General features: G+C 37.9%; 1 protein-coding gene across 2 annotated transcripts in view; it reads left to right on the top strand.

Moving 5' to 3' along the window:
* LOC108705572 (cadherin-18-like) overlaps window positions 1–24,564 on the top strand; it is a 385,765-nt gene that overhangs the window by 167,201 nt on the left and 194,000 nt on the right. The window lies entirely within an intron of this gene.

The following is a 24,564-nucleotide window of genomic DNA, read 5'->3' as shown; positions in this document are numbered from 1 at the left end:
AAAAATACAATGATTCTCATTTTCAGCCCAGTGTGATATTTGTCAATGCCAGTATCAACACATTTCTTTGTTTGAAAGAAGTATTATTGTCTCTTTTTATTTTTCAAACAATACAGTATGAAAAGTCTTATTGTACAAAGACAATACAGTATGAAAAGTCTTATTGTATAAAGGCTTCTATGGCCACTTTATTTAATTGCAAAATTTTCAAAAGGCTTGTTAATTTAGTATTTGTGTAATTTTTTATTATGGCATTTTTATCTTTCAAAATCATGCCCTGTGCTTCATTTTTCCATTGACTTGCTTAACCCAAACCATACTTTGTAACCTGTGCATGACAATTTCCAGCAATACTTAGGGGCAGATTTACTAAGAGTCGAAGTGAATTTTCGAAGTTAAAAACTTCGAATTTCGAACTATTTTTTGGGTACTTTGACCATCAAATAGTCCAAATTCGACTTCAATTCTAAGTAAAAAGTTTGACTTCGACTGTCTCTTTAAAAAAGTTCGACTTTAAACCGAATTGCAATTTTAGCCTATGGGGACCTTCTAGAACCTAGAAGTTTTTAAAAGTCGAAGTAAAATAGTTAGATCGATTGATGAAATCGTTCGAATCGTTAAATTCGAAGGATTTCATTGTACGATCGATTGTATTGACTTCGTACGAAAACGGTCAAATTTGATAAAAAAAAACCTTTGACATTCGAAGTCGAAGTAATCCAATTCGATGGTGGAATTTCCACTTCGAAATTCGACCCTTGATAAATCTGCCCCTTAGTGTTATGGATACTCTATACAGTCACACCCAGGGGATTAACAAAGTTAAGCTCTAGAGGGATGGAGATGCAATTTACTGTATATCCATAGTACAGTCAAGAGAGTGTTAGACTGTTCCACAGCTAGGGCAATCATCAGACCAGTGAAGATCAAATTAAATTGATACTGACAATATTCCAATAATATATATAGGACGTATGAGTATTGTTTTAAACATTTTAGGGATTTGCTTAGTCATTTTTCCACAGATATGAATTGATCTGTGAAGTCACATCAGTTGTAACCTTTGATGCCAGGCACACAAATTACTCTAATCACTCATGTACAATTGCAAATAAAATCAACACAACCAATGGGAAAAAGTTGTCAGCTTTATTTAATACTATACTATATAAGTATATATTATAGGACTATAGGTCCTCCATATGCCATTTGGCCATATAAATACTAAACAATAACAAGGATAGGTAACAAGGATAGGCGTATAAGGTAATTCTGACTTCTTCAGTCAGTGACCAATACCTGCAACTTTCCTAATTTGTCACATTAGCATGTGAAGCACTGAATTAATAATTGAGTAGTTTTTGGCATTAAGATTTACTGGATCAGTATAATAATAAAGAACTACTATTATAGTTTTACCTTTACTTGTTGTTTATCAAACCAAATTTAGGAGGTTGAGGTCCTAGAGTCTTCTTTGACTATGGACATTCACCTTCTCCATGCTGTCACCCAATTGACATAGTAACATAAACAAGCCCAGATGAAAATAAACCTCAAGGCATATGAAAGACTGCAGACCTTACTCAAAGGCTTGGAAATATAGTCAATTTTGTTAACACCTGTATATGGGTGGGATTAGAAGTTTGGAATTTCATGATAGATGCATAAGATCATTTCTAAATAGGTTCAGTTTAACCTGGCAATGCCTTATTTTGTGGTGTCTATGAGTGCCATTAGTTGACCTCATGTTATTGGAATCCTGCCTTCAATTCATAAAGCCAATCTCATCTTGGGAAATAATCAGGGGAGTATGTATATGAATATAGGCCAAATAAAGCATGAAAGAGCTCACAGAAGACAAAAATGGCACTCACCAAGTAGGAAATGTGGTCTGGGTGCACCTGCCTCAAACCCTCAGCATAGGGAGTGGCAAGCTGTAACTAATAGCAGCATGGGCAATCAGGCACTCCAAAGTATTTCACAAAGGGTCACAAGAATATGAACGTAAAATGCTTTATTCAAAGTTGCATTAAAAAATCACCATCATGCGCCCTTTGCGTTTCATGTCACAGTGACACGGGGAGGCACATTTATTAAAAGTCGAATTTTGAATTCATGTGAGTTTTTAAAAACTCCCCTAATCTCCCATAAATTTGAAATTGGACTGATTTTTTTCTCCAAAAATCAAATTTGAATAATGAATCAAATTTGAATAACTCCCTAGCTGATTTTGACAGCTTTGACCATATAAAAATTCAAAAATTCTAATTTTCAATTTGACCCTTGATAAATCTGCCCCATAGTCATAAGTCCATAACTTAGGTCCAGATTTATTAAGGGTCGAAATGAAAATTAGAATTTGAATTTTCAAATTTTCTTTGCTCAAAACTTTCAAATTCGATTTGTAAATTATCCAAACTCAATTTAAGTTGCAGAACTTGCAGTTCTTGTAACTAGTATTGTATCAAATGATGTAACTTGCACTTGGTGAATTTTGCAGATGAAGCTTCTCTTCCTGTTGATTGGTGTTCTTATATGTTTATAACTAATTTATTATCGTTAATTTTTCTTGCTCAGAGCAAGAAAAATTTGAAAAAAACATGTTTTCCGATGACAGGATCCCTTTAAGGAGGGCATGGCTTTTAGTTTTGATATGTTTTTTATCTAGATAAATTACTGGTGTAGTTCCAAGCTATGAGTGCCTTATTTGGACTATTATAAACATGTTTTGATAATAGCCTTTTTGCTACTTTTTTGGGTTCTTAACAATATGTTCATTCGGTTTCTATAAACATTTCGTGACCTTGCTAGATTAAGTTTGGTTTGGGACATTAAGATATCTGCTTAAGATTGCCTCACTTTTTAATTTAATCAGAATTCTTAAATAACTTGTTTCAGGAGTGAGATTATTTTGGTATAGGGGCAAATATGCTAAAAAGTATATTATGTTATATAATGATAGCACAAGTAGTAGTAGACATCTACCATGGTGTCTTGCCTGCCAATCGATGGTTTGTTTTTTTGAATGCCAGATTGTGACTTCTCTTTTTTATTCTTTTTTTGGATGTGTAGTATTGAGTGAATTGTGAGTTTAAGGGGCAGATTTATCAAGGGTCGAATTTCAAAGTAAAAAATACTTCGAAATTCGACCATCAAATTTAAATACTTTGAATTCGACTACCAAATTCGAACTTTTTTTTCATCAAATTTGGGTATTCTGCAGTCAAACTTTTTGAGAGATTTTATCATACGATCGAACAATTTTACTTCGACTTCAACTTAGAAAAATGCTGTAGAAGGTCCCCATAGGCTAACATAGCACTTCGGCAGGTTTAATTTAAGATTATCGAATATTCAAACTATTTTACTTCAAATCTAATTCGAAGTAAATTCAAAGTCGTAGTATCCTATTCGATGGTCGAAGTATCCAAAAAAATTACTTAGAATTTCAATTTTTTTTTTACTTTGAAAATTCCCTCAAATTCACTTCGACCCTTGATAAATCTGCCCCTAGGTGTTGGTCATCTTTACCAATGACACAATTCTGTAATTCTTTCCCTTGCTTGGAACAGAAGAACAGCTCATGTCCCATGTTGTATCAGATTTATGCAGCCTTTTGTAATTTAGGGCTTATTTACTAAAGTTATTTTAATAAGATTCCACTATACCGTTTTATATACCAGCTTATATAATGGGTTCCTTAAGGACAGGGATCCCAATACAAGCATGCAGAAAATTCTTTGGGGTGCCAATTATGGTCTGTGATTTACTATTGCTAGCCCCTATATGGGCTTTTTATGCAATTAAACTTACCCCAAGCCAGGAATTCAAAAATAAGCACCTGCTTTGAGGTCGCTGGAAGCAGCATCTAAGGAGTTGGTGAGCAACATGTTGTTCATGAGTCACTGGTTGGTGAAAACTGCTGTAGCATAACCAGAAATCCTACAGTATCCCATTTAGTTTATAAAGCCATTGGGTCTTACCTTCCAGTAGCCCTGCTTTGCACATGGATGGATCACAATCAACTCAAATGTATTAATTATAATAATTGTGATTTGACTATTGGCATGACTGGCCAAGTTGCTACATCTGTAAATGTTATTTGTGCTATTATTGCTCATTCTTTTACCTCTTGGTCCATCTTCTCCCTTCCAACTTGTTTTTCTAAAGTGAATACTGTATATTTGCAAAAAGCTTTATACATTGTAAGACTTTTTCCAATGTAGCAATGTAATTCATGTAATGGCAAGTATAATATACTCAGCTGGTTTAATATTATGCTTTTTATCTGTTTGACTTTGCCTGCCAAGAGGAAATTGAGAAGGCCTAGAAGATGTGTCAAATGAGCTATAATCTTCATTTGAATTCACATAGTAGGCATATTAAGGAATACTCTATAACTGAGAGGATTATCCAAAGAATCAGTACCCTAGGGATACTACTGATACTGATACGGACAGAAATTTTCTAACCTGTCCGATTGACCAAACGACCATTCTCCACCGGACAAAAAATGTCGGGACTCTCCACACACGTTCCGAAAATCGTACAATCCTCGATTCGTATGATGAGATCTTTGCGTCTATGGCCAGCTTAACTCGGGGGGTCCTCACCCTCAGTTTCAAAAAAATTGTATTCTAACTCTGACCAGATATCATCAGTGAGGTTGTTTATTTGACCCTGGCCAATAAGCTTAGTCACTTCTTATGGACCTGTGTTTAGTAACATAGACAGTGACCATGGCTTTGTGCAATTCCTGCAAATATTGTTAACAATGCATACTAAAGTGCAATGTTATAATGTTATAATATTATAAACAAAACACAGCAAATCATGATTAAGGAGCCTAATAGCCTGAGGATAAAAACTTTTTCTAAACCTGTCTGTTCTGACCTTAAGACTACTAAAATGTTTTCCTGATTTTAATCAAGGAAGTCAAACAAATAATTACAAGCAAGAGTTCTTGCTTTAATCATTCTGAATGCTCTAACCTCCTTACTTAAATAGCTTGTAGTGATGGTAAAGTGAATCTAGTGCAATGTTCTGCCGCACGTATTATGATCTTGTACACCATAATGCCCATACCATGAGATGATATTCTGTGTCAGAACACTCTCCATAGCACCAATATTAAAAGCCTTTAAAATTTCTGCTGGAACTCCGAATTCTCAAAATTTTCTGGTCTTCTTAGACTATGCTAGAATATGGTCAGACCATGGGATATATTTATCAAAGAGTGAATTAGAGATCTCCACATTCCTCTAGAGTGAAATTCCGCCACTCTCCATTCATTTCTATGGGATTTTGAAAGGCAAATTTATCAAAGGATGAACTTTCACCCATTGATAAATACTATTTAAAAAATCCCATAGAAATTAATGGAGAGTGGCAGAATTTCACTCTAGAGGACTGTGGTGATCTCTAACTTCACTCTTTGATAAATATACCTCCATGTCAAGTCCTCAGAAATTTGGACCCCTAGACAGTTATAACTACTCACCCTTTCTACTACAGCCCCACCAATATTAAGTGGGGAGTAAGACCTCTGCTGTTTCCTACTCACCAACAACTCCATAGTATTGCTGACATTCCAATAAACGAATGAGAGTTGGATATAGAGAGAATAGAGCAAAGGACTAAGTACACATCCTTGTGGAGCAACTGCATTTAGTATGATAAATGTAAGCGACACAACTACCAGCTCTCACCACCTGTGATCTTTCCATTAAAAATTAAAAACCCAAATTTAGTGAAGAATCAATATGGAACTATTGTGTTAAAGGCTGAACTATAATCAATAAATAAGTAGCCTCACATAATTTCCAAGCTTATGTACTGTAGCTCTATTTGAGCAATAAGCAAATTGTTAATTAAATGTAGTTAAAATCCCTAAAGATGGGTCCTCATGTTTGTCATGCAATGCAATGCATCTCACAGAAATGTGAGTTTGTTTCTAAATTTCTCCATTGTAGCCCTGTACCATTAGCCTAAGATTAAGTGCCCAGGTGTGGCAAAAAACACATCAGGCTTTTTTATACAGTGTACCACAAGTAAGAATTTGTTAAAAAATATAATTAATATTAATATTATTAAGCTACATCTGGGGCATGTGATGAGTCTGCTACAAAAACAGGGTTTATTTGTCTCTATGTCTACATTAACTACTCTTGGGTACAGAACCTAAGGCCAACAGCCATTTGCACATCTTCATAGTGGAGGCAATTTGTCTATTTGGTCTAGTATTTGGTTTTGCAATGCATTCTTATGAAGTGAAAGTGTATTTCACTTTCAGCATGAATATTGCAAATAATCGTTTGACATTAGTGCAGTGTAGTACAGAAACACAAACTTACTATTGTCAATGCATGGATTTTACCTCGGATTGCAGCTGCATAATTTGTGATGCATTGTTCATATAATAATTACATTATAAAAAAGTATTGGTTTATACTCTGTAGAGACCGTTACAGTTTTATACTAAGCCAGATATGTTGTCTTGTCTTGCTGAGTATGTGTGATTGTCTTACAGCTATATTATGCCTCTGTCTACCAGTCATCCATGTTAAATGTGTTACTGGTTCCATTTATTTGTACATGGCAGGTTGTTGATGTAAACAGAGCACTGCTAATAAAGGCTCTGACAGTGCCACATTTGGTATCCTGAAAAAGCTTTAGGGCTGCAATATCAGACACCCCAGGGACAAATAAAATCTCTTCTTAATGTCTCTTGAGAAAACTGTAACATAAGGTTTGGATACTGACACAGCTTTCAAAAAACACTCTTCTTTTATGTGGTAATTTTGCCAACATTTACATAAGAAAACAGTTGTAGTTTAACTCTATGCAAAATATATTTCCAAAATACATTATCAATGATTAACATCTATTTTAATGTAAACATCCATATACCATAAGTTGTTTTAATTATTTCTGATCAGATCATCAAATTAATCAGCACACGCAATTATTTTTACTTCAGTGTTTTAGATTACATCACAAAAAATTGCAAAACATTTTAATGAAAATATGTAGAAGATCTTAAACCTGGCATGTCTTGGAAAAAAAATCTATATAAGATATTTCTTTTCATTTAATACCATGTAGCCAGTATAAATGAAGTCAGATTTTTATTTAGAGAGAGGATGTGAGATAATGACCAAATAAACATGCCAAAAGATGAGTTTTGCCTTAAATTTCTCCATAGTGGTTTATATAAGATCCAGGAAAGATGTTGCTGAACAGAGAATATGTTTCTTCTAGGAAGAGAATCTTGCTTTTGGGTCCTGAAAGCTGGAGTGTTTTGGAGGGAACGGGTGGGCCACACTCTCCAACCGGGCCAGTTCACAATTGGAGCAGACTTTGCACAAGAAGGCTGCGAAGGGAAAAATGGTAGTTGTCTGCCACTAAAAGGAACAGCGTGAGGGAATGATTGTGCCTGAACATCAAAGAAATTGAGAGTACAGCCAGGAATTGTCAAGTACCTTGAGTTCAGGGGTGACACCAAACATTTTTGTTTTTATTTACTGGTAGTGCACAAGGGGCTCAGTGTCACTACATATAATATAACTCATTAAATGTGGGGCAGGAGCTATGCTTTATGCTTTTTAAACTGAAATGTGCACTACAGTGTATCAATAAACTTGATACAAAGGTCAAATATCAGCGGTCGAATGTTAGAGATTTTAAACCTCGAATGAACGCAACTCAAATATATCTTATTTAAGAAAAAACTCAAATGGAAAAAACTTGATTCTGTGAGTTCGATTTCCAAAGCCGGAATACTCAAATTAATTGAGTTTTTCATGGGAAAAACCTTGAATCGCTCGAATTATTTGAGTGTTCAGGCAAAACCCTCTGAAAAAAACTTGAACATCATGGAGGCTATTAACATCTTCAAATGGTTCTGCCATTGACTCCTCCATGACCTCAACAGGTTTTATATGTATTAGGTGAATTTTTGGATTTCAAGTTATTTCAAGGGTTGGTGTATAATAAATCTAAAAGAAAATTTAGGTTTTTTTTTTTTTAATTACAAAAATTTGAGTTTTTTTGACCAACAAAATCAACTCAACAACTTGAGGTTTCGTGGAAAACACAACTCAAACCTTAATAACCCCCTATTGAAGAAAGTGTCTGTTGTGGATTCTGCAAGTGTACAATGGATTACAAGGAGCCATTTTCAGTTGTTGGGGGTAATTTGGTCTTAAAAATAGAACTATACTGCACACTGTACACACAACTCTTGATATTTTCACTGGGCATTAGCACTTTAGCTACCTCACTATTATGTGTTACTGCCTCAAACACAAGTGCTCAAGTAAAAATTAAGAACAGTACTTTGCCCCATGTGACTGTGTGCCAGATGTTTCTCTATCTTCCAGGTTAGCACTGCTGTCTTGCAATGTTAGGGTCTTACATTAAATTCCAGCAAGGGCACTATCTGCAAATATTTTACAAAATATATTTTTACTGTTCTTGTGGGCAGTGCTTGAATTGGGGTGGGACATGGCGTTATGACATCTGGGAGTATTCTACATGAAATTGCCACTGTGTCATGCTGCTATGAGTTCTGGGGGTATTTATAAATGGAATTGCCACTGGGCCATGCTGCTTTGAGTTCTGGTGGCATTTATACATGGAATAGCCACTGTGTCATCCTGCTATGACTTATGGGGGTATTTATAGATTAAACTGTCACTGTGTCATCCTGCTATGAGTTCTGGGAGCATTTTACATGAAATTGTCACTGTGTCATTCTGCTATTAGTTCTGTGGGAATTATACATGAATTTGCCACTGTGCCATCCTGCTATGAGTTCTGGGGGAATAATACATGAAACTGCCACTCCGTTCATTTATATATTTATATATTCACTGATGGTGTATCTGTAATTTGACTGGTTTATTGGGGGAGAGTCCACCAAAAAGGGTGTGGTTTTAAAAATATTGCTGTGTCGTGCTTTGCCTGTCCCTGGATTTTACACTGAAAATTGTTGGGCAAGGCTTATTATACAAATTGGTGTGATGTTTAGTTATGAGTGTGGCTTTTGGCTGAGCTGTGCCTAGCAAAGTACACATAGCACCCCTCCACTTTTTTGTGCCAAATTCAAGCACTGCTTTTGGGGGTTTCTTCCCATTATTTGATTTCCTGCAACATTCGAAAAACAAACAGACTCCTGATAAAGAAATTGTCATAGTGTGTATAAATGTGGCAAGGATTTTAGATTGTAACAAATAATAATAATACCAAAATAGAGCATAAGCTAGGGGCATTTGAAGAAAGGCATACTTTAGATTCAGTGCTACAGTTATATTTTAGGAGGACAAACAGTTGATGTAGAGCAGGGTGCAAAACAAAAAAAGGTTGCTCTGTGTAGAGACAACTTAAAGGGTCTTACAATTATCAAGCAAGAATGTTCCATTTGTAATTATGGGGGTCTAGCACATGGTCTCCATTCTCCAACCGAGTCAGCTTTTTCTTCTTTTTGTGCTGGTTAAGTAATTTTTGCATCTGAATTACTTACTGCACAAAACAACATCTGTATTCCTACCCTGTGGATTATTTTCTCTTTTTAATAGATTTCTCCATTATTTATCTTACAGTTTTATTCTTGTGGATTAATTTGCCTCACACTAAAGCCTGTTTTTCTGCCAAGTTGTTTAACCCACCCTTCTCCTTTTTCTAACAAAAAATCATTATCACTTGTAGTCCTATGAATATACAGTTATAATTAGGTAAGGTAGAATTCAATGTGATGGTCCTGAATTTATTTAATCTATACCTAAAGAATGGTAATATATTAACGACATAATTTGGATCTAAATATTATTATTTTTTTAATTTTTAAAGGGGACATTTTAAATAACGCTCATCTTTTGTTATGTTATTGTTCCTTTATTACAATATGTAGTGATGTAGAAATAAAACTGTTTTTAAAGCATTTTACCTTGTAAAAATGCCATTACATCAGAGCTGCACAGAGTTGTTTACTCGTCTGCGTCTTTGCTGAAATGAGGAGTGGGCGTGTCTTTTCTTTCTCCCACAGGAAATTGTTATCACACTGACTGACAGGCTGAACACACACACAGCAGGGAAAGCCCCTCCCAGGTTCCTGCCCATGGCTCTCACCAGCCTGCAAACATGCCGATTCTCCCTGTATCTAACCTTATACTGATGCTGCACAGTATTTATTTTTATCATATTTTTATCATATTAGAGAAAAACATCTGCAGGTTTGGTTTATCCTGCAACTTCCTGCAACTAACTAAAGAATCAGCATATTATTTGATGCAGATGAACCCAAGTAAATGTTCAGTGTTTTCTGCAATTAAGTGCCACACTCGTTTGATAAATTGCACCCATTAAAAAAATGTAAAACATACCTCCCAACATTTTAGAAGTAAAAAGAGGGACAAAAAATTTTTTTGCACGTAGAACAGCAAAATATTTTGACCATGCCCCTTTCTGTGGCCACACCCCCTAATTACCATGTTCATTTTCGAAAATTTGGCAGGTTATGAAAGTTTGAAAATATTTCTCCTTATCTAAACTGTTTTTTTGTGTCTCAAAATTGTTACAAAGTATCTTATTTGCACCAGTTAGATGTTCTGGGCTCTCTGCTAAAAGCCAATTAAGAGAGAAACTTTGTTTCTTTTTCTGGCTGTTCAGTGCAGAGAAAATAGGGACTTTCCAGTACAAATGAGGGACTGCTGGTTGAGCTGTCAAAAGAGGGACTGTCCCTCCTAAAAAGGGACAGTTGGGAGGTATGGTAAAAGGCTTTGATTTATTTTCATATGTGCTGGGAGGACGGTAGCAGATTGTGTAGGTGGCGATTGGGGGAGGTGGACGGGGAAGGCAGCAGGAATGCCATCGGGGGAAGGCAAAAGCAATAGTGTAGAAAAGCAATGTGGGTAAGTGAATGGGGAAAGCAGCGGGAAGGAAATAATGGAAAAAAGAAGGGGGGGGCAGTGGGGAGCTGAACAGGGAAGCAGCAGAGCTGCAATGGAGACAGCAGGGAATCGATCAGATTAGGTGAGCAAGGAACACAGCAGGAATGCCATCGGGGAGAAGACTGGGGAGGAGAGAGGCAGAGAGAAGGCAGCAGAAATGCCATTGGGGAGGCGATCGGGGAAGAGAGTGGAGGAAACGTTCTTCAGTGAGGAGGTGAATGCGGAAGGCAGCAGGGAAGAGATCACAGAATGCAGTCGGGAGAAGAACGTGGACAATGAACAGGGGAAGCAAGCCGGTAGGTGGTTAGGACACGTGATGATGAGGCAGCCAGGGCAGGACTAAGAGGGACTGACGTAAGCAAAAAAGTACCTCCCACATCTGCCCGCCCAGTCCTGCCAAAGTGGTTATGCCGTTGCTTCTGGCTTGGGAACGGCCGTCGGCCGTTGAGAGATATGGAGAGGAGCCTTGGACCGGAAGTATGCGAAAGGGGTGGGCTGAGTGCTGTTTTTTTAATTTTTGATATAAATTTGACCTGGAATGTGCAAAAGTAAAAATGTATTCTTCTATTTCATGTTCATTAGCATATTTTAGTGCACTCTGAAATTTTATAGTATATGTCCCCTTTAACAGTTTTTCAGATACAGTTTTCCAAGTTTGTTAATGGTGTTGCTGTGGGGGAAGTTGTGACTTATTTTTGGTCTGAGATTATCATTTAACTACAAAAGCCAGTTTATACTGTAAAAAATTACATTAGAATTGGCTGCACTACCCTCCATTAGTGATGAGTGAAATTTTTGCTAAGTTTCTTTGTGAAAATGATGCCCGTAAACTCCAATGGGTGAAATAAATTGTTGTGCATTAAAAAAATGATGTCGCCCACAGACTTCAATGCATTTAGGCAAATTTTGGCTTTTTCACAATTAAAAGAGCTTTCCTTATTAAAAGAGCTTTGCAGTACTTTAGGGATCAACTTCATGGAACTATTGCTTTTAGTGGTGAATTTGATACTCTCTAATGCATGTACCCCATAATAAACTCCAAGGGAAGGTAGATGATTGCTCATGCCAAGTTTAAGACTTTCAGATACTTCCTTTGATATGTTGTCACTAACCACCTCCACTATACTTGTGGTTACCCATATAGCAGTGCCAGCATAAAAAAAAACTGTTCATATAAACATGATGGAAGCTTTATAACTGTTATATATTGGGTAGCCGAGGATGAGTAGAGTATAACAGTGCTTTATTAGCAGAGTCATGCAGGCATTACACAACAGTAAGCTTTCACTTTCAAGCTGTACAGAAATTCCTGTGTATGCACAGTAGAAGTCCTGTGCACAGTTACACCTGCAAGCCATTTGTATAAATTTGGGCAAATGTAATAAACAACAACAATGCATCTTAAAGCAATAATATACATTATTCACATCACATAGTCCTGGGTCAATGCAGGTAGTTTTTTGATTCTCTCAGTACGCTTATATACATGTAATAATTTAGCAGGAGATGATTGAGTTGTTGCATGACACGTAGTTATGTTGGAACTCTGTTGTAAATACTTTCCAAGATTTCCCAGTAAGATTTTCTGTCTGTAGTGCTTCTTTCAGACTTCTGTTGAATCACTTGATTCCTCCATTTGCTTGTGGGAATACACTGAAAATTTTCTATGCACAATATTCCTCTCTCAGAAAGGATTCAAACTTATATGAGACAAACTGTGGTCGGTTGTCTGATATTAACTCCTTTGGATTACATTCTCTGCTGAAGACTGTAGACTGAAATGTTATTACTGTAGCTGATGTTATATGAGAAATAAATTAAATTTCAGGACATTTACTGTAATAGTCTATCAAGGTTATAGCAAATCTACAGTCTAAAGGAGCATCTGTAAAAGGACCGACAATATCAATAGCAAGTTTTTCCCATGCTGAATCAGGGAATGGTACTGGCTGAAGTGGTGGTGTGATAGCTGTTTTGTCATGATTCTGACAAGTAACACAAGAATGAATGGCAGTTTCCACATCAGCATCCATTGCTGGCCACCAGTATAGTTCTCATAGTCTTTGTTTTGTATGTACAATTCCTTGATGACTCTCATGTGCAAGTTGTATGAGCTTTTCTCGCAAGGTCTCTGGTACAAGTAAACGATGAGCTCCACGGAAAACATAGCCATCTACTAAGGACAGTTTGTGTCTAATCCTGTAGTAAGGTTGAAGATCAGGACTTAGTTTCTTCTCAGCATTTGGCCATTTGCTTTGTAAGATGTCCCGTAGTTTTACTTGAATTGGACATGTGAGGCAAGCTTGCTTAAAATCAGCAGCTGTAACTGTAGATGATAGTAAATCAGTCAGTGCTACAACTTATATGTCCTCACCCAGTGTATCAGAAGCTGCAGGTAAAGGTAAACGTGACAAACAATCAGCAGTAACATTTTTCAAACCTGGTTTGTATTGCATTTTGTAGTTGGAATTCAGTAGTCTTGCTGACCATCTAGCTATATGCATTCCAGCTCTTCCTAGTCCATTTATTGTAAGCAGTGTAGTTAAAGGGCTATGATCAGTACATAAGGTAAATTCTCTACCCCATAGGTAGGTTCTCCATTTTTCCGTTGCCCAAACACACGCTAGAGCTTCTTTTTCAACAGTCTTACACTCTCTCTGTAAGTGTTCTGGATGCAAATGCAACAGTTTTCTCTGTATGATCAGCATGGATCTGTGTGAGAACTGCACCAACGCCATAGTCTGAAGCATCTGTAGTAACCATAGTGGTTAGTGCAGGATCAAATAAAGCTAGCGCTGGACTGTTCACAATAAGCTGTTTCACTATTTCAAAGCTATGTTGAGCAGACTCTGACCACCCCAGACTTAAAGTTCCATGTAATAGTGCTCTAAGTGGCTCCACAACGGAATCATAGTTGGGAATAAACTTAAAATACCATGAAGTAAGACCTAAGAAAGCTCATAAGGTCTGGAAATCAGATGGAGGAAGTGCTTGTGTTACAGCGTTGACATTGTCAGGGTCAGGAAGTAATCCATTTTGGGAGATTATATGACCCAGAAATGACAGCTGAGTTTGTCTGAAGTGGCATTTGGAAAGGTTCAGTTTCAATCCGGCAGAATCAATGCATTTCAGAACCTTTTCTAGGTACTTGTCATGAAGATCCATAGTTGGAGCGTAGACAATTATATCATCCAAGTAGCATTCTACACCAGGTATGCCATGGAGTATGCTTTCCTCATGCAGTAATATTTGACGATAAGCACACTGAAGATCTAGAGCAGAAAAGAATTTTGCTCCTATGAGTTCTGAAAATATTTCCTCTATGTGTGGCAAGGGGTGATTATCCATAACAACTGCTTTATTAGGTTCACGGAGATCAACACACAATCGAATACCTCCAGTTTTCTTCATTGTTACAACAATTGGTGAAACCCATTCAGAGGATTCTGATTTTTCAATCACATCTTGCTCTACCAGTTTCTTTAGTTCCTGTGAGACAGTCTCCCTAATAGAGTAGGGCAATCGCCTCAATTTCTGGTGTACTGGTTTTACATCTGGTCTCAACTTAACTTTGTGTACAAAGTTCTTTGCACAGCCCAGTGAAGTGTTGCTTTGTGGTGAAATTTTAGACACTGGCTGTGTGGCAGACACTGGTGATGTAGTAATGAGACCATCAACTAATTGTAGGTTTAATGCAGCAAAGAGATCCCTTCCAAGTATAGCAGTACCCTTATTCACAATGTAAAAGCCACATTTTGCATTATTTGATTCAAATTGTACATTCACTGGAAAGCAACCAAGTAACTGACCAATTTCAGGGCAGGTGCAACAAGGGGATCTTTTGCAAAGTATTTCAAGAAAATATCCTTTGGTAACTGACCAGTTTCAGGGCAGGTGCAACAAGGGGATCTTTTGCAAAGTATTTCAAGAAAATATCCTTTGGTAGTATAGAAACAGCTGAACCTGTATCAAGCATCATGTTAATGGAGTGCCCCTTGTCAGCAGAAGCAGTACTGACACTGACAGTGCATATAAATTTGTCTGGAATAAATGTACCAGCTTTATCCACACTTAATACTTAGTAACTTAGTAACTGACCAGTTTCAGGGCAGGTGCAAGAAGGGGATCTTTTGCAAAGTATTTCAAGAAAATATCCTTTGGTAGTATAGAAACAGCTGAACCTGTATCAAGCATCATGTTAATGGAGTGCCCCTTGTCAGCAGAAGCAGTACTGACACTGACAGTGCATATAAATTTGTCTGGAATAAATGTACCAGCTTTATCCACACTTAATACTGTATCATTTGTAATAGTGACTTCATGAACGTCTTTAGCAGAACATTTAAGTAACTGACCAGTTTCAGGGCAGGTGCAACAAGGGGATCTTTTGCAAAGTATTTCAAGAAAATATCCTTTGGTAGTATAGAAACAGCTGAACCTGTATCAAGCATCATGTTAATGGAGTGCCCCTTGTCAGCAGAAGCAGTACTGACACTGACAGTGCATATAAATTTGTCTGGAATAAATGTACCAGCTTTATCCACACTTAATACTGTATCATTTGTAATAGTGACTTCATGAACGTCTTTAGCAGAACTACGGCAGATCTTAGCAAAATGTCCTACTTTTGTGCAGTTGCGGCACCCGTTTAGCTTTTGCAGGACATGTAACATGATTTGCAGTGTGTTGTGTTGATCCACAGCGAAAGCAGTATGTTCTATTTGTATTTGCTGCACTGTTTTGCAATGTATTTGAATCCCTTTCCTTAGCACTGTATTTTGCCTGTGACTGTGAATTATTAGGTGCTGAATTCACAATCTGTACATTCCCAGCAGTTCCCTGACTGAGAGTTTTAGCCTCTGCTACTGCTGTTTCAATTTGGCTAACAACTGTAATCGCCTTTGCAAGGGTTAAATCCTGCTCTAGGAGCAGTCTATCTCTAATGCGAGATGAGTTTGTTTTTTCCACTATTTGGTCTCTTAGCATTTCATCTGTTAGAGTCCCAAACTCACAGGTAACTACCAGCTCTCTCAGAGCTGCTACAAATTGTTCTGTGGATTCGCCATTACATTGGTGGAATTTATATATTTCAGCAACCACATTTACTCTTGGCACAAAAAAGTTCTTTATAGCAGTAGGAGCAGTTTCATAAGTATCATCAGGTAATGGTAATGTATAGAAAATACGCTGTCCCTCTGCTCCCAGGCAGTGAATAAGTAAAGCACGCTTTCTAGTAGCAGAAATCTCCCCTTGGTCAGCAGCAATAATGACATTTTCAAACATTCGAATCCAAGCAGTAAAAGGTATGGTAAGCTCACCAGGGTTTGGAAGAAAAGGTGCAGGCTGCTGTAGAGGTAGAAGAGCCATCCTTGTCACCATTTGTTATGTATTGGGTAGAGTATAACAGTGCTTTATTAGCAGAGTCATGCAGGCATTACACAACAGTAGGCTTTCACTTTCAAGCTGTACAGAAGCTGTGTATGCACAGTATAAGTCCTGTGCACAGTGACACCCGCAGGCCATTTGTATAAACACCACAATAACAGTCACATAAAGATGGTATCAGCAGTGTATAGCCTAAATAATATACTATGTAAAATGGTTGTGGGCCCATATATGTGTCATAACTCTAAATAATTAACTAAAAACGGTTCCCTTCTATACAATTAATTGCCTACGCAATTCCAATTTCACCTTCACAATAAAAAGCTTCACTATGATCTGACCATCTATAAAGGAAGAAGGAAATTTATATGAATTGTGTATTTCAAATATATTGATATGCTTTTTTTTTTCTTAGTCTCAAAAGTGTGCATCCACCCTTTTCTCTTTGGTTCATGGCTATAATGCTTGTGAAAAAATGATATACAGTAAGATAGCTGCAATACTTTATACACAACTTGTATACAACACTTGTTAACAAGGTTGAAACAGGTATTTACTAGATAATCTAAATATAAACGCTGTCCTTTCTGAAGAATAGGTTAGGGACTATTTAATATAGATAGGAAAAAGATAGGCCTATTATTATACAGAATAGAGAGACAGCATTGTACACTCACTCAAAACATTTCTACTTTCCTGGGCTAGTGAACCTACAGATGCAGCCACAGATATCCCCTTTATCTCATTTAACACAGAAAACTGCATCAAAACATCCCATCTGATTAAAGCATTCACCATTGTGAACAATGCTGCTTTGGTATGCTAATGAAAAGGTTAAATGCATTAAATGAGTTAAGATGACTTTAGATAACACAATTTCTTCAATTAACCCTGAGACATGACGCATTTAACTCACAAAACCAAGCTTCATCTGTATTTACATGAAAGATAATATTGCATGTTAATTCTACCTCATCTGTATTACTGCGCCTCTGTGTTCTTTGGTTCTGAGGCTGGATTATTACACAGTAAGCTCAGTATGAGATATAATAGCAAAATGTATGACAAAGGCTGGCAAGCAGTAAACTCACATTTGTTGATTTTGGCTCACTGACCCATTTAGCTACCAGGAACTTAACCATAGCACTGGTGCTGGAGCTGGGTAATAGATTAATTAAAATATATAAACTATTATTCATTAAAATATATATAAACTATTATACTACAGTGAACTATATAAAATTGCAAAGAGTATTCCTTTTCTGTATTTAGCACCGAAAAGAGTAAAAAAGTATGTTGTTGCAATGTAACTATTCAACATAAAAAGTGACACGAGAGAATAAGTTCAAAGCATTCAATGCATTATGAATATGTTTCTGCCACTGCAACCTCCACGTGAAAAGAACTATGCTACTGTTTTTCTAGACAGGCCTTGACCTGAACATACATTTGATCTACTAGAAACACTTTCCAAAGACTAATTTTAAGAAATATGAGATTAGTTGTCTTCAAAGTTGATCTTACATTATATTATTTTAGGCTGAATAAAAGTCCATATTTAAGTATATATGTTATATATACTCTATGTTCTCTTAATTGTACTCTTCATCATCATTTCAAGGTAAATGACATAGCACTAGTTACCTGCTCCATGTAAGGGTCAGAATGTGGGTGGGCCTAAGACAGGTATTACGTTCTTTACCCCCTGTCTCCTGCAGAAACCTCAGCTATGAAGGACTATATCCAGGAGCATCTCCAGCTAGGATTTATTTGTCCCTCTACCTCACCGGCTGGGTCTGGTTTCCTCTTTGTGGAAAAGAAGGATGGAGGTCTCCATCCTTGCATTGACTACCGAGTACTTAATAAAATTACGGTTAAGAACCTTGCCCCTAATCTCAGAACTTTTCGACCAGTTGAGAGAGGCTAAAATCTTCACCAAGCTGAATCTTCGAGGGGCGTATAATCTAATTCGCATTTGTGGAGGGAACAAATGGAATACAGCCTTCAACACTCGGGATGGGCATTACGAGTATCTTGTAATGCCATTCGGCCTCTGCAACACCCCGGCTGTCTTCCTGGAGTTTGTAAATGACATCTTCCGGGACCACTTGGGAAAATCTATGATCGTGTACCTAGAAGACATCTTAATCCTCTCTAAATACTTGGAAAGTCATTGCTCCCGGGTGAAGGAGGAACTCTCTCATCTAAGGAAGAACTTTCTCTTTGCCAAAATGGAGAAATGAGCCTTTGAGGTGTCCAAGATCCCTTTTCTTGGCTACATCTTCTCCCCAGAAGGTTTTGAGATGTACTTCACTAATGTCTCTGCGATCCAGAAGTGGCCCCTTCCCTTGTACACCAAGGCCATACAAAGATTCATTGGGTTTGCAAACTACTACAGACAGTTCATCAAGGGGTTCTCATCCCGCATTGCCCCCATTCTTGCTCTTATCTGAAAAGGGGGTAAACATAACTCATAGCCTCCTCCAGCCATAGAAGCATTCCAATCCCTGAAGGATGCTTTCACCTCTGGTTCAGTCCTCCGACATCCTGATCCTCTGTTACCCCTCTTCATTGAGGTGGACGCTTCCGATGTTGGGGCTGGTAATATTCTTTCCCTAAGACATTTGGCTGATGGGAAATTACATCCATGTGCATACTTTTCCAAGAAATTCTCTCCTGCGGAGCAGAATTATGATGTTGGGAACCATAAACTCCTGGCAACTCGCTCTCGAAGAGTGGTGCCACCTTTTAGAGGCTGCCTCGAACCCGATCACTATCTATACTGATCATAAAAACCTAGAATTCAAACAATCTCTCAAGAGACTAAATCCCCGACATGCAAGGTGGGCCCTTTTCTTTTCCCACTTTAACTTGACCTACCGCCCTGGCTCCTAGAATTGGAAAGCTGATGCACTATCCCGAAGCTTCACTCCAGTGGATCATCTTCCTGAAAGAGAAGATCCTATTATTCCTCCAAAATTATGGGATGGCTTTGTACCCTCTGAGCTTAGCCTGCCCATCTTACAACAGACTTATTGTTCTATGCAGGCTGGACATCCCGGTCCAGAAAAGACTCTAGAGCTCCTACAACGCCTAGTCTGGTGGCCGACTATCCCCAAAGACGTCACAGATTTTATCGCTGCCTGTACTATTTGTGCCACTTCTAAGGCTAGCCATACTTGTCCAGCAGTCTATTACAACCTCTACCCACTCCCTCTCATCCTTGGACTCACCTAGCAATGGACTTTATTGTAGAACTACCACCCTCTAAAGGGAACAGTGTCATCTGGCTAGTTATCGTTTTCGCCTTGTTTCACCTCGGAAATGATGCCCATAGACTTGCATGTCGATGCGTCAAAAAAAATTTGATGCCCATAGGCTTTAATGGGTGTCTGCGACATTTCGCCATTGGCAAATTTTTGACAAAAAGAAATGGGTCAAATTCGCCCATCCCTACACACTTCATTCCTCTGCGAAAACTTCCCTCAGAGGTGGAACTGTCCCAGCTGTTCATCCAATTTATCTTTCGGCTGCATGGCTTCTCTGTGGAAGCCGTACAGCTCATAACAACGCATGTCACACTTCTACCGGGAGGTCTCCTTTTATGTCCGTTTATGGGCAACATCCTCAAGCCTTACCTCAAGACTTCTTCTATTCGGGTGTCCACGCCGCAGATGATCACGCAGCCCATATGTCGGCTATTTGGGCTGCGGCCAAAGCAAATTTGGAGAAGAGCGCTCTGGTGCATAAGACTTTTGCTGATGGAGACTCTCTCCTCCATATAAAGTTGGAGACATGGTGTGGATGTCCACTAGGAACATTCATTTAAAGGTTCCTTCTCCCAAGTTGGGCCCAAGGTTTCTCGGTCCTTTCCCCATTTCAAACATTGTTAGTCCTGTGGCAGTCTGACTATCACTTCCCCCTGAGATGCGAATTCCTAATGTTTTCATGTCTCATTGGTTAAACCAGCAATTTCCAATCACTTCTCTTCAGATCAGTCTCCCCCTTCATCTATTCCCAGGAGTACGAGGTGGAAAAGATCCTGGATTCCAGACACTCCAGGGGTTCCCTCCAGTTCCTCATTAAGTGGAAGGGCTTTGGTCCTGAGGAATGCTTGTGGGAGAAACACTTTGATGTACATGCCCCTCAATTGGTTAGGGATTTTTACACACAATTTCCCCAAAAGCCAAGGCATGTTGGTCCAGCGGCCCCCCGTGGGGGAGGGGGTACTGTCAGGAATCCGGCGCCTGAACTTTGACCTTGCTTCTATTCTGCTTGCCTATTGGACTTTTGCCTGGATTTGGACTACGATTTTGCCTGACCCCTATTTGTACCACGAACTTGGACTTTGACCCCTGGGCTTCCTCCTTGGTCCTGACTACTCCCGCTTAGAACCGATAGGCCCCCTGACAGGTAGCTTTCCTTGCTATAGATTACTGGTGCACTCTTTTAATTTTTAACTTTAAATTCATGAATCTCCAGGTTTATTCTGGTAGTCTTAGAAAGAAGCCAGTATGTACATTGCAATGTCGATATTCATTTTCTAACCTTCTTTTTCTACAAATCAGCTTTTTCTTCCCTCTTTTTGTTCTTATAAAAAATATATATTTTCCAAACATAATTTTGTGCATGACATTTAATAAAGTTAAATTTTCTTTGTTAGATGTTACACTATAATCACAAAGCTACAACCACATTTAATTTTGATTAGTATAATTTTATCAGTTTCTTATAGTCCATTTGCACCATACAAAAAGTGAGCCAGGCTGAGATTAAAAAAAAATAGCCTGGCTAAAAGTGATTTAAGATAAGTTGAGCTCCTAAAAGATGTTAAAGATTGAAAAGAATGTTAACTTCAAAATAAAACATAATATTATCTAATATAAAAAGGAATTAGATTAATGACAAATATTAACATTTAAGGTTTTCACCATATAAAAAAGTTATAATACTAAAATATTGAGAATGCATTGGGAGGCAAACATCTGGGTCAAAGAAAGGGGCTTTATAAATACAGTAAGAAAAAAAAAATTTGGTGTGCATCAGAATAGTTCTGCGCATAAAAATTGTCACACATCAAAATTATTTGGACGCTCATTGACTAATGCATTCTGACAAAATAGGTGCACGTATAAAAATTGTTGTGGGCATCAAAATTGATGCATGTCAAAATAATTTTGAAGCCCATTGACTTCAATGTCACTATATGTGACTATATTGTTATTTACATGATGCTAAGATACAAGCAAGGTAAGATATAACATTAGTACCAGGCTGAATGTATGAGTTTCATTTCATATTCATGGGCATTACAAGTGGTTTTCCACTTTCTAACACACACACACATGATGTGGAAGGTCTTATTTTTGATCACCACCATGGAACAGTGTTAAGATGTAGTGTAACCAATACATCTAAATTTGCTTCCTCATAATGATAAGCAACATATGCAGAATTATATACCCACGCCTATATAATAATATATATCAATGTTTACATTACAAATTGAGGTTTTGAATAGATGTGTAGCTCCTGGACAGAAACATATTTGTAAAATCAAAATTCAGATATTAGAGTACAGCACTGGAGCCACATAGTAGCTATGCATCCATGTTCTGCAGGACATAAATGATATCTGTAGAAGAATTAGCTGGAGAAGGCAGGGTCTGTGTCAGGATCTGCTGGTAATCAAACTCTAGTCACTGTGTTTCCACTCGCCTGCATTACCTCAGTGAGCCACTGGAAGCATATACCACTTGCACTGACTAGTTTCTATAATGGGTCTTTTACATTCCTTTCTACACAGTGCCCTTCTACCAGCTCATTTGATTCATCTATTCTTGATCAAGCAATCTGGGGCCTTTATAAGCCTGTTTCCTGCATCTCCCAGTGCTTGATCATTGTATCCCACAAACCTGATCTAGCCCGTTACGCTGTTCCTGCTTGTTGCCTGCCTGATTCCTGGTTCATGATTTAAGTTCTTGTCCTTGTTCCTGAGCCCTGCCTGTTTTCGACTGATCTCCTGCTACTGACTTCGGCCTGTTCCCTGGTTTATCCTTTGTCTGCAACCTGCCCCTGACCTTGGCCTGCCTATCGGATTTCCCTTATTTGCTCCCTGTCCAGAACTTAACCTGTTTCAAGGACTCTGATTACTTGCCGCCTGCCTCTGACCCCTGGCTTGGTAAAAGTACTTTTTCGTTTATTTTTAACCTGCTACATTGTTCTTTATTTTCAATAATAAATCCTCTTCATTTATAACATGTCATCTGCGTATTATCAGGCTTTATTCCTGCATTACCCTCGTTATACAGCACATAGGCTCCTACGTGCAAACCACACACCTGTGGTCAGTCCTTACAGTCTGTTAATGTGTCATGATTTTAAACTTTTTGCCTACTGCATTGCACTGCTTGACAAGCTAAGAAGATGAAAAAAACAGAGATCTGACAATAAATCATATGAAAAATAGCAGTTGATATTGGATCCCTGAATGCAATGCAGCAGAAGTGTCAAGAAAGCCATCATTAAGCCAAGAAAGATGTTGAGTGCAATGACCCAGCACACAGCACTGTTGCTTATAGCCAGCCCTACAGTTCAGTGTGCAGAAGCAAATTTACAGTATAATCACTTTTTGTAAGAGATATAGATGGACATGAGGTATTCTTAAAAACATTGGGGCATCTTAATCCATATGACACCTTGAAACAAAACTAAATAACATTCAAAGAAAACTGTAAGGGATATCATGAGTTGTTAGTTTAAAATACATTTTCCTATATAGGGGTGATATATGAACATTTGATCCTTGGATGCGAGTGACATGACTCTGGACTGTTAAAACCCTAAAAGTGTGCAAGTGTGCCTATTGGCACAGGGGAACCCTGGAGCTACTGAGCAGGGGGACTTCCCAATCTGACAATCTTGCATGCTATTGCATCTGATGTAAAATGTGCAGCACAATGCAACTGCATCAAACCAAATTCACATAAAAAATGGTTAATTATGGATAAACCACATGAATCTTTTCTTACTGCAGTGAACAGTGAGTTACTTTAGGTGGTGCTAGCAAAGCTTTCTAGATGCCTGATAGATCATAATACCTATTGTAATTAGGAACCTCACATGCCAGGTCTGCACTGCATTTGTAGTCAATGAGCCCTTATGTCTAATGACATGTTAATGATCTGAGTGTTAGGAGAGTATGGATAGGAGCATATGTATACCATTATATTTTACCTAATAGCAAGCATTACATTTTTTTAAAATGACAGCATTGTATCTACAATCTACTTGCTTACATATGGTCCCTAGACAGGACTGCCTGTCTTGATGGGTGGGCCTGCAAACTACATCCTGGGCCTAAGTTGCTGCACAGTCAGTAAATGCAGGGGGGAAGGTGCAGCCTCTGTCTTATAATGTATGGATATCTAGCTAACAGTGTTTAGAGAATATCTGGGATGTTCTGCTTGGCATTTATACCAAACTTAAATTAGTTGTGGCTATAATTAAGTTCACAATAGCATGTAATTGTGTAAATTCTGAGACTAGTCTGAGGAAATGGATGGTTTTCGAACTGGGCCAAAGGGCCTAATTTAAAGGTTTCAGATCCGACTGTGGGATTTTGATGAGCAAAGTGTTAAATAATGTTGATGACTTTTTTCTGTGTTTTTTCTGTGTTTTAGTGTGTTTACTCTGTCACCCCACCCCCATTGATTTTTGGACAGTCACATAGCATGATAAGAGCTGATGAGGATTCCATTTTAGGGAACATGCTTTAAGCCATGATTATGTATGGAAGAATATTGTTAGTTGTAGTTCAGCAACACATCTGATGTCAGTGGTAGGAAAGCTTTTCAAAGGGTTAATAAAGGATAAGATACTGGACTTCATAGCAAAAAACAATACTATGAGTTTGTGCCAGCATGGTTTTATGCGTAAAAGATCTTGCCATACTAACTTAATTTCTTTTTATGAGAAGGTAAGTAGGGACCTCAATTCTGGGATGGCAGTAGATGTGATTTCCTTAGAATTTGCTAAAGCATTTGATACAGTGCCACAAAGAAGGTTACTGGTTAAATTAAGCAATGTTGGCCTGGAACATAGTATTTGTACCTGGATAGAGAACTGGCAAAAAGATAGACTACAAAGAGTGGTGGTAAAAGGAACATTTTCTAATTGGACCTGTGTTGTTAGTGGAGTACCGCAGGGCTCTGTACTAGGTCCCTTGCTT

Source organism: Xenopus laevis, chromosome 6L, assembly GCF_017654675.1.
Source record: "Xenopus laevis strain J_2021 chromosome 6L, Xenopus_laevis_v10.1, whole genome shotgun sequence".
Taxonomy (NCBI): domain Eukaryota; kingdom Metazoa; phylum Chordata; class Amphibia; order Anura; family Pipidae; genus Xenopus; species Xenopus laevis.
This window is presented reverse-complemented; position numbering and strand designations above follow the sequence as displayed.